The sequence below is a fragment of the Gavialis gangeticus genome, unplaced genomic scaffold (genome assembly GCF_001723915.1).
Source record: "Gavialis gangeticus isolate Ggan-Ray unplaced genomic scaffold, GavGan_comp1, whole genome shotgun sequence".
NCBI classification, from domain to species: Eukaryota; Metazoa; Chordata; order Crocodylia; family Gavialidae; genus Gavialis; species Gavialis gangeticus.
In genome coordinates this window covers 43,616,801-43,626,368 of record NW_017729004.1, presented here as the reverse complement: position 1 = coordinate 43,626,368, position 9,568 = coordinate 43,616,801, and the positions used below count along the sequence as shown (strand labels likewise).

Here is a 9,568-nt window from a genome sequence, read left to right as displayed (position 1 = left end):
CCTCCAGCCCCCCCAACCCCTTACTCACCGGCACTGGAGCCCTGGTGCTGAAACATGCGGTCTGCCAACCATAGAAATGCTTTGGCAGCCAGAGTGTCTCCATGGAGGACCCAGCCTCCGGTTGCCTCAGGGCATGGTCAGGGACTGTGCCCTGCCACGCTTTTTTAAACATTGAGTTTTTTAGACCCCTAGATATCCAGGGGTCTAATTTTCTCCCCGTGCTGCAAGTCTGCAGTGCGGGGAATATTTTTTTGTTCCCGCACATCCCTGTTGCCCGTCTCCAGGGGGTTTGAGGCAGAGCACAAGGCACGTGCGTGCTCGTGTGGACACGCTCTACTCCCTTTGTGGCCAGTTCTGTTACCCTACCATACCTTGCTTTGTGGATTCTGGAATCCTTAAGGATTATCACCATTGTGGAAAGATTATTTTGCCATTCAACATTGAAGACATAGCCCTACTTATTTAAGCCCCATACAAGCTACCAGTTGGAAGTATGCTGGAGAGAAGACTATTTAAAATACAAATAGAAAGCTAAATAGAAAAACAAAAGTTTATGAAGTCAACAAATGGGGGCTAAGGGGTAAAGCTGTTCATCCTAATACAAGTTTTGGTTTAGTCAAAACTAGTACCCCACAAACTGAACTACTTGTTAGGTTTTGCCTATTATTTGGGGGGGAGGGGGAGAGGAGAGAATGGAACATGTCCTGTGTCAGTTTAAAAATAGTAGTTTTAGACTACTGATATGCAAGAAAGTCAGTCCAGCAGATTTGTTCATTATTCTGTATGCTTAAATTCAGATTTCTTTTTCAGTTAAGAACATCAGGTTTGTTTAAGGATTTCTAAAAGTACATGGGGAAAGTATAGGAAATATAACTTTTATTTCGAATGAAATTCCCAAATAATGAAAAACACACATGATTATACTGAGAATTACATCACTATAAAGAATAGTCCCTCACTCACTGGAACAGTTTTCAGTTGTGGCTGGTATGACCTTAGTAAAATAATTTTGTAGCAATATTTAACACTTAAGCATTCTCTTAGAAATATTACCTACTCCTCAGTGCAGTCAGTCTCTGACCCAAAGCCCACGTAAAGAACATCACCTACTAACATCAGTGGACAACTGGTTCCCAAACTGTAACTGACCACAGTGTCTCAATATTCAGTCAAATTGGGTAACTACTGTACCTCCTCTTCTATCAGACTATGTGTTGATATCCTGTATTGAAGAAAATGTGACAAAATTGCCAAACTTGTGCCTCATTTTCCAAATCTGAGGGGTCTGCAGATGACACCAAAATGTTATGAACCAGTTTTCAGATACAGAAATGACCAATTCAGCATGAAATATATTTCTATATTAGACCAACTTTCAGGAAGAACAATCTTCCAACTATTTAGTTGATCTAATAAAAGATCACATTTACCCAAAGAATCTTGTCTGCCTATGTCCTTAGACCAACGCAGCTACAACCAAACCCCCTAGCACTTATCAGAACCTTCCAATTTTTCATTCAAAGGCATTTTAGATGTTACTGAATGACAAGTAGATTTCCAATATGCACAATAAACATTTATTTACGATGTGTAAGGGATTGATAAGGGCAAGATGCCCTTTAAATATACCCATTATTCATTCCTAGTGAATACACTTGACTTCTGCTTGAAACAGCGAGGGAAATGTTGAGAGATGCCTTCTAACAAAAAGAAGGAAGGACTGTTAGTACCAGAAGGTACCCTGCAGGCTGAAAATGACAGTTGGGTAAGGAAGAAACACAGTTGAGAGAGTGGAAGGTAGCAGCAGGACTCACTCACACCCACAGAAAAAACAAATAGGAAGGAGTGTACAAGTGAGAAATGAATCCAGAATCAAAGTGGGTATTAAAAAAAGAATATAGAAAAGAAAGATCAGACATCTCAAAAGAACAGACAGGTTGTGTATTAAAATTGTTATCAGAGATGTTAGCTAACAACAGGCAGATGGATTTGGGGAGTGGCGGGGGGGAATGTTATAAATCATCATAGACCTAAAAATGTTTTTCTTTGTTAAAGGGTAGTTGGGGGAAGTAAAAATAGCTAGGGGAACCCAAAGAAGACTGTTTACCACTTAATCTGTTGCGTTGCTTTATTAAAACTCCTTTACCATGCATATTAAAAGCAATTAATTTTCTTAGGTACCAGTATTAAAGGCAGCAGTCCAACTTTCTTCAAGTGACCAGAGGACTGGAAAGGACATAGTTACCTATAAAGGAAAAAGAGGAAAATTCCCTCTTCTGTATCTATCCTGCTTTTAAGTTTGGAAGATGTAGATGAATTACATTATCACTATTTCACTAGAAGATACACTTAAAAAGTGCATTTGTGAAAGTAAAATTGTTGTACACGGTCAGTTTGTGTACAACAAGACACAATGACATATGCGGTTTTATTTTTCAATTAGAAGAAAACTGTTTGCAGAAAGAGGCTAGTATTGTTTCACTGTGCTTCACCTCTACTTTCCAAGGTAACTTAGACTTGTGTAAAGAAAATGAAAATCCAGGCTGATTTTTAGTGACTGAATGACAGAAACAGCTACTCTCTGTGTATAAACTGACAGGCACTTGTACACATGTAGATTTATTTTCTATAACAACCACTCTGAGAATAACCATATACACTAGACACTATTTTCTGTGGAAAAGCTTTAATTTTTTTTTTTTACATATCTGTTGAAAACAATATATATATGACACCTGTAATTAGAACTAAATACGTACTGATTTGTCCTACTCAGAATTCAGAGCAGATAGGGGTGTCCTGGCTCCTAGCCACACCCCCTCTGTCAGCCCTTTAGCAGCAAGTTAGAGCTGTGCAGGTATGAAAAGGTATTAACCCTTAACATACAATTGCTCATAACACATTCTACTTTAACTATGTTTAACATTTCACAGGTTTGGTATGGTCTAAATGTAACATGTAACTTCACCCCTTGGGAAGGCTAAAAGGGACAGAAAGTCTCAGGGAGTCCTGTCCACACTGTATGGTAGGCACAATTACTGGAATGTCTCAGCATAAATGTATATACTCAAACAGCGAAATCAAGTGAACTAGAAAAAAAATTCTTTACAAATAAACTAGCATAGGTCAAGACAGAGTTAATGGATGCAACAAAAGTCCACAAATCCTGTTATAGCCCAAAGTCTGGCTGCTAAATTAAGAATAAGAAAAAAAAAAGTAAGATATTTTCCATGCTGCTTCTATATTTCCATTAAAACACTGGGTGAATGTTACCCTACCAATCCCAGAGCAATGCACAAAAATAAATAAATTTCTCTCATATGTTGACATGGTAAGAGCAGACAGTACAAATGGTAACAGCGTGGCATGTTTCCCAAATATTTGTTTGAATGACACAGGCCAGAGATGCATTTAATTTGTTGGACTCACAGTTGAAAAACTTGCCCTTTTCATCTATAATTCTTCACATTTCCTGCTGTTGGGGGGACAAAAGCACTTCACTGTAAGGTAGAGTCAATGACCTCTTGTCAATTACACAAAGCTAATATTTACTCTTGAAATATAGTAAACATTGCAACATTAGTAAAAATTAACACTGAACCAAATGTAGAGCATCACCCCAGTGAAATGAACAATGGAAAACTGGTAGTTTCATAAAGCTCTATCCCTATGCTTCCTCTAAATCTAGAGGAAAGTTGCCATGTAGTGATTTTCAAAGATGTGTGACATTGCACTATTCCCCAAAATACTGGTTTATGATCATTTTTAATCCAATCAGAATACAGTATATGTGTATTAGGAATTCTTCCCTGCTAAGAAGACTTACCATTATCCTTCACTTGATATACAGGGATCATCTTAAACAGCTGAATCATCCAAAGTGCAGAAAAGTTTTCAAATGTATTATTGCTGTCTTTCACTTTGAAGAACCCCAGAAAGCTACATGAACTATTTTGTGTGTGTACTGTAATAGGTGTGCTTGATCTTGCACCATACAGTAATGACATGTATTGACACAAAAAGGCTAACTAATGGCCTTTGAAACAAAACATTCTAGACAGATCTTAGCAGTCAGCTGGCATGACTACATCAGAATGAGATGATAAGAAAAAGGATCATTAAGAGAGAGAAAGGAAAGTTGTCTGAGAGGAAATTCCAGCTGTTCCAACACATCTTCTGGATAACCCCCTCCTTCTCACCTCCCTCCTGCCTCCCCTTCAGTCTGGTAGAGGGTAACAAACTACAGACAGACTAGGTGCAGACAGAAGTGACAATTTTTGCCCATTCTGGCCTCTGAAAGCATCCCTACAGCCCAGACCAAACAAGTGCCTGGTTGCACAGTGCTTTAAAATGGCCTGGTCCCATGACAATACAGGCTTAAATTTTCACTTTCCACAGGGTAAGAGTGGGCAAACAGATAGGCATTGTTGAGCAGTTTTTCCCAAGTTCCCAGCGCATCAGCTCACTGAACTTTGGAAAGCAAAGTTATTCTCTGTTACCTTTTTATTTGATGTCTGGACCACATCTACCTCAATGGGGTCTCAGTCTATGGCTTGGACTTGTTGGCACTACAGCCATACAAATAGTCAGTACAATGCAATCACAGTACCAGCCTTTACTATTGCTGGAATTTAGCTTGGACAGTCAATGACCCACAATAGCAAAACAAGTCATTCTTAGGTCCAACTGACAATAATACACAAGTAATGAGGCAGGCATTGTATATGATAGACTTTTAAAATGTACTATCTAACACATTCTAACTCTAGGCCAGCTCCCAGTACTCAGAAGTACTTTGCCACTACAGGTACCCTACTATTCTATGCTGACTGGCAGAATGTTCCCCATATGAATATAGCTTATAGTCTTCTATTAATAGGTTAATCCTACCCCATCTCACCTTAACCAAACCTACCTAAATTGGCAAAAGCATAATTATATACGTATAATTGCATAAGTATCTCTGTGTCTAGGGACTTTTACTGACACAGCTGTGCCAGTCACAAATCATACTTTATCAAATCCCAGAAGGACAGAGCTAAGCTGGCAGAAGTTTATAATACAGATCTGGGCTTGGTCTAGACAAGGCCCCAGAGGGAAGACTGCAATCTGCTCTATCAAAAATGCTATTTCCTTCTGCTTTAGTGCCTTGCATTAGTAACAGTATTGGTAGCAGTGAGAAAGCTCCCTCATGGTCCAAGATGCTGGCTTGCCTTGTTGGAACAATCGTTCATATCAGTGCTGTTCTTCCATCTCCCATCTGACCTACTGGACTTTCAGAGCAGCAAAGCAAGGAGCGATTAGAATTACTGCTTCGACAGCAGGCCCACTGGCATGAGCAGCAGTGCAAGATAGCAATACTGCCTTGGGGCTCTTAGCACCAAAGTGGATTTTGCAAAAGGACTGAAAGATCGACAGAAGAAGAACATGGGAGGAAAACAGTGAGACGAATTCAATGAATAAGGAATGATGGAAGAGAATGTAAACAGAGAATAAAATTAAACAGCATAATTTAGAAGTTCAGGATATTCTACTGACCCAGCACATTCACATTCTTTTAGACTCTCTCAGCTAGTTTTTCTGTTCCTAAAAAAGTAAAGTTATATTTCCCTTCCATTCTCTTTGTATCTTTGGCATTACTAGAATACCAGGTGGTTTCACTGTTTGGCAACCATCTGGTCTCAGTCTTCTCTTTGCTAAAATCACCAGTACCAAATAAGACAGAAATAGGAAATGATAAATATTAAAATACACATGATTAAATAAACAGCAGCTACTATAAATAATAGGTACAGCTAAGAAATACACTGTAGTGTTAAACATGTTTTAACTTTCCTGCAAAAAGTCTCAGTTGTAAAAAGTGACATTGCATGTGTGTGAAAGATAAAAGTTCACTGGTGAAATTAATGGGTATGACTTTACAAATCAATTATGAGATTTTTGCCCACACTGCTTTAACATTGCCAAAACACATATATACAACACCCATCCTATACTCAAAGTTTTTGAAGCAGTTGGGAATAGATGCTCCAAATAAAGGTGAATAAGGAAAATCAGATGGGGAAGTATTGAAAAATATGGTAGGAAAGGAAAGAACAGCAGGATCAGATCTGCAGGTGATATTCAGGGTTTATGTATATGCATCTTAGAAAGTGTTGCAGGGCACTAAGGTGCCTGCTACTTGTGAAGTGTAATGAAGGAGCCCAGGTGCAGGTTGCTAGGGCAACCTGAGGGAGCCAGTGACCCACCCCTGTGAGCGGTCAGCTGACCAGAAGGGGCAGGGCCTAGTTCCCATACAACTCCCAAGCTGTGACTAGGCAGGCAGTTCCCTGCTGGCAGCCAAAGGGGAAGGAACTCTGCCAGAGCAAGAAAGAGAAGAGGCCAAAATGTACGAGCAGTTGGTACAGATGAGGGATGGAGCACCCTTGGGGGTGGCTCGAGTGATGTTGTACCTGAGTGGTAGAAATTTATGTTATAGCCTAGGGGCTTGAGTTTTCTGTTTGCTGTTTACAACCGGAGGTTTGGGTGAGGCTATTAGGGGTTGGAGGAGGCCTCATAGGGGACCTGCAGTAGCATGGGAAACCCCAGCCCCAGAGAAGGGGGCAGTGAGAAGCCCCAGAGAAAGGAGCAGCATTTGGGAGTGTGCCAACCCTGAATGCCAAAAGGGCGCAGTATCGGGAACGTGCCAACTCTGAGCACAAGGACAGGCGTAGTATGGGGAGAGTGCCAACCCCGAGTGCCTACCAAGGCAGGGAGCGACAAGGTTGCGGAGAGCTCGAGCACCCAGTGAGGCGCAGCGAGAGAGACAGGGCTGCGGAGAGCCCGAGTATCCAGTGAAGTATCGAGTAAGACTGAAGAACATTCGGTACATCTGCAAGGCTTGGGGCGTGGTACAGGGGTGGTTGGAGCCACACATAGCCCATAAGGCCAGGGTGCACGGAACACCCATTATAGAAACAGGATAAGTGATAGCAGGAGAATTGTAGCCAAGAGGACAAAAGGCAGCCTCCCTTACATATATATGACCAAGACGTGGCAGGAAAGATTTGACGGTGCTTGTAGGCAGCTTGGCATGGTACATGGGGCAACTAGAGGAGAGCACAGCGACCCTAGGACACCCCTCCTGTTTCAGAAAGCAAGGCAAGAAAAGACAAAATTTGAGTTACTTACTGATAATACACTTCCAGATACAGATGACTACATAAAACACTGAAGAAAGTGTCCCTTTTTTTGTGATCATTACAATCCCAACAGAGAAATATAACTCCATGCCTTGTTGCTCTATTATTGATTCTACATGTGGAAAGTTTATAACTTCAATTTTCAATAGTCCATTAAAAATGGACCTGGAGTATCTGCAAGCTCGTTCATCTGTGTGAAAAAGAAATCTCGTTTCCATAAACATAATTAGGTGACATACCACTTTTGTACATTAGTAAGCAAGCCCACAACAGATGTCTCAAATTTGCGAGCATTTTAAAAAAAAATCTGGCTCAAAACACATACTTTTTGTTTTCATCATTTTAATAATGAAGAGAAAAACAAAGTAGGAGCAGAAAAGTAGCACTCTCAGCAAGGCCAGGCAAAATTTAATAGGAAATTTCAAGGAGAAGATGGATTTTGATGTATAATGTGGGTCCTATTGACCTACTGGCATTTGCCCTTGTGGGTCTTATTTCAGCTGCCAGGAAAACCAGTAGATGAAGAGAAAGTGAACTGACAGTTGTACTTCACTAGGATGTTCAATGTTCCATAAATGTCAGCCTGGAGAGTAAAAAGGCTCTTCCAGAAAGAAAAGCATCCTATTTACCACAGCATGTGTACTAGAATTCTTGGTATAGTGTTCATTCAAGTGCACTAAGTACATTAAGAAGATTAAGTATAGACCTATTCTAAGATACATTTTTGCCTAGACACTGGATTTAATCTGTCACCAGATCAACCTTCTTCCCATTTCCTCTATCAAAGTAGTATTTAGAAAACCTTTGCTTCGCTTGTATCTGGTACCTAAATATCTAAGAGATATAGTCCTTTCAGATTCTAATCACTTGGCTCCTAAGGCTGGTAGTAATTCAAGCTAACAGCAGTAATGATACGTAAGAGAGCAAAGAGGGAAGATGCATTATATCAGATGCATGGCCATCAAAAGAACTTTGGTGGGAGATTACAGGATAGAAACCCACAAAGTACAGCAATGCTGTTATAATGCAGAATCCATACAATGCTCTGACTACACTGTATTGGTAAAGTGAAATCCTAGATTATTTAGGGAAGTCAAGCATAGGACAATGAAACAGGCAGATTGTTTCCCTCGGGAGAACCTAACTATTTAAAAACTGGCTAATAAGTAACCATGTGTGGTGCCTGCTGTCTATCACAAGTAATTGTCCACGTGCATTCAAGAATTTGAAAGGCCAGAAATTCCAAAATACACCTCACAACAATGTAAGACTCCTAAGGTATCAAGTCCAGCCCCCAGGTATCACAGGCAACCATGTTATGCAATCCCCATCAGAAACTGACCGAGCTGTATCTTCAAACTCTTGGCTTCTCTATTATTATTGGAAGGCTGTTCCAAACTCTCACTCCGACTGTTATAAATCATCTGATTTACAGTCCAAATATATCCCTGCTACTTACACCTATTTGTTAGTGTGCCAGCATTGTCTTTTCCTTAAACAGCTCTTCTCTGCAGCTGAGGTGCTTCTCATCACCTCTCTCTCTCCTACCCCCACACCAGATAAGATAAAAGACTCCCTATGCCTGACAAAGGGTGACTGCACCTGAAAGCTTGCTAAAACCTTTTTTTCCAGCTACTCAGTTTGTCTAATAAAAGATATCACATCTACCCAAAGAACCTTGCCTGCCTATGTTCTTAGAGCAACATGGCTACAACCAAAAACCCAGAAAAACATATTTTGATTCCTCTCATACAACAGACTCTTAATTCCCCTGGACAAACTCTGCATCTGCTCCAGTCTCAGTCCACCTTTCTTGACCATGGATGTTCAGATTTGTACAAACTGTTCCAGATGAGATCTGACCTTGTTCAGAGCCTTTAATATTTCCCTCCTCAAAATACATTGATGTGTCCTAGGATCTCACTTGCCTTCTTCACAACATCACATAAGAGACTCATAGACATCTTCAGATCAATTTACACAGTTAGGACTTCTCTTCTCTGTTGTCTCTACATGGTTTTGCTCCCATATTGTGAAGTACTACATATTGTTATCAGATACTCCTGTGTGTGGAGCTACAGTTCATGAAAAATAAGTATAACCTGGTTGTATTTCAACAAAATAAAGAGTCACTTTGGTGAAATGCAGTTAATCAATACATATCAAATAAAGATCATCTTATTAAAATTCTCCACGAAGCTCATTTAAAGAGTCCTCAGAATGTCTTGGTTCCTTGTCTCTTTGATGTGGTAATTATTAAAGGGATATGTGTAAACAATTCAAGTCCTTGAACAGTGATTTCATACCAACTCCAAGGCTCTCTCTAGGGGTTGTTCATGTCTCCTGTTATTTGAAAGTTGAGAATCATTTACAAAAACTCCAGGCAT

At 40.1% G+C, this 9,568-nt stretch overlaps 1 protein-coding gene across 1 annotated transcript in view; it reads right to left on the bottom strand.

Annotated features, from left to right (window-relative positions):
* Positions 1–9,568, bottom strand: part of NEBL (nebulette) — a 647,345-nt gene that overhangs the window by 370,983 nt on the left and 266,794 nt on the right. The gene's annotated exons all lie outside the window — the stretch shown is intronic.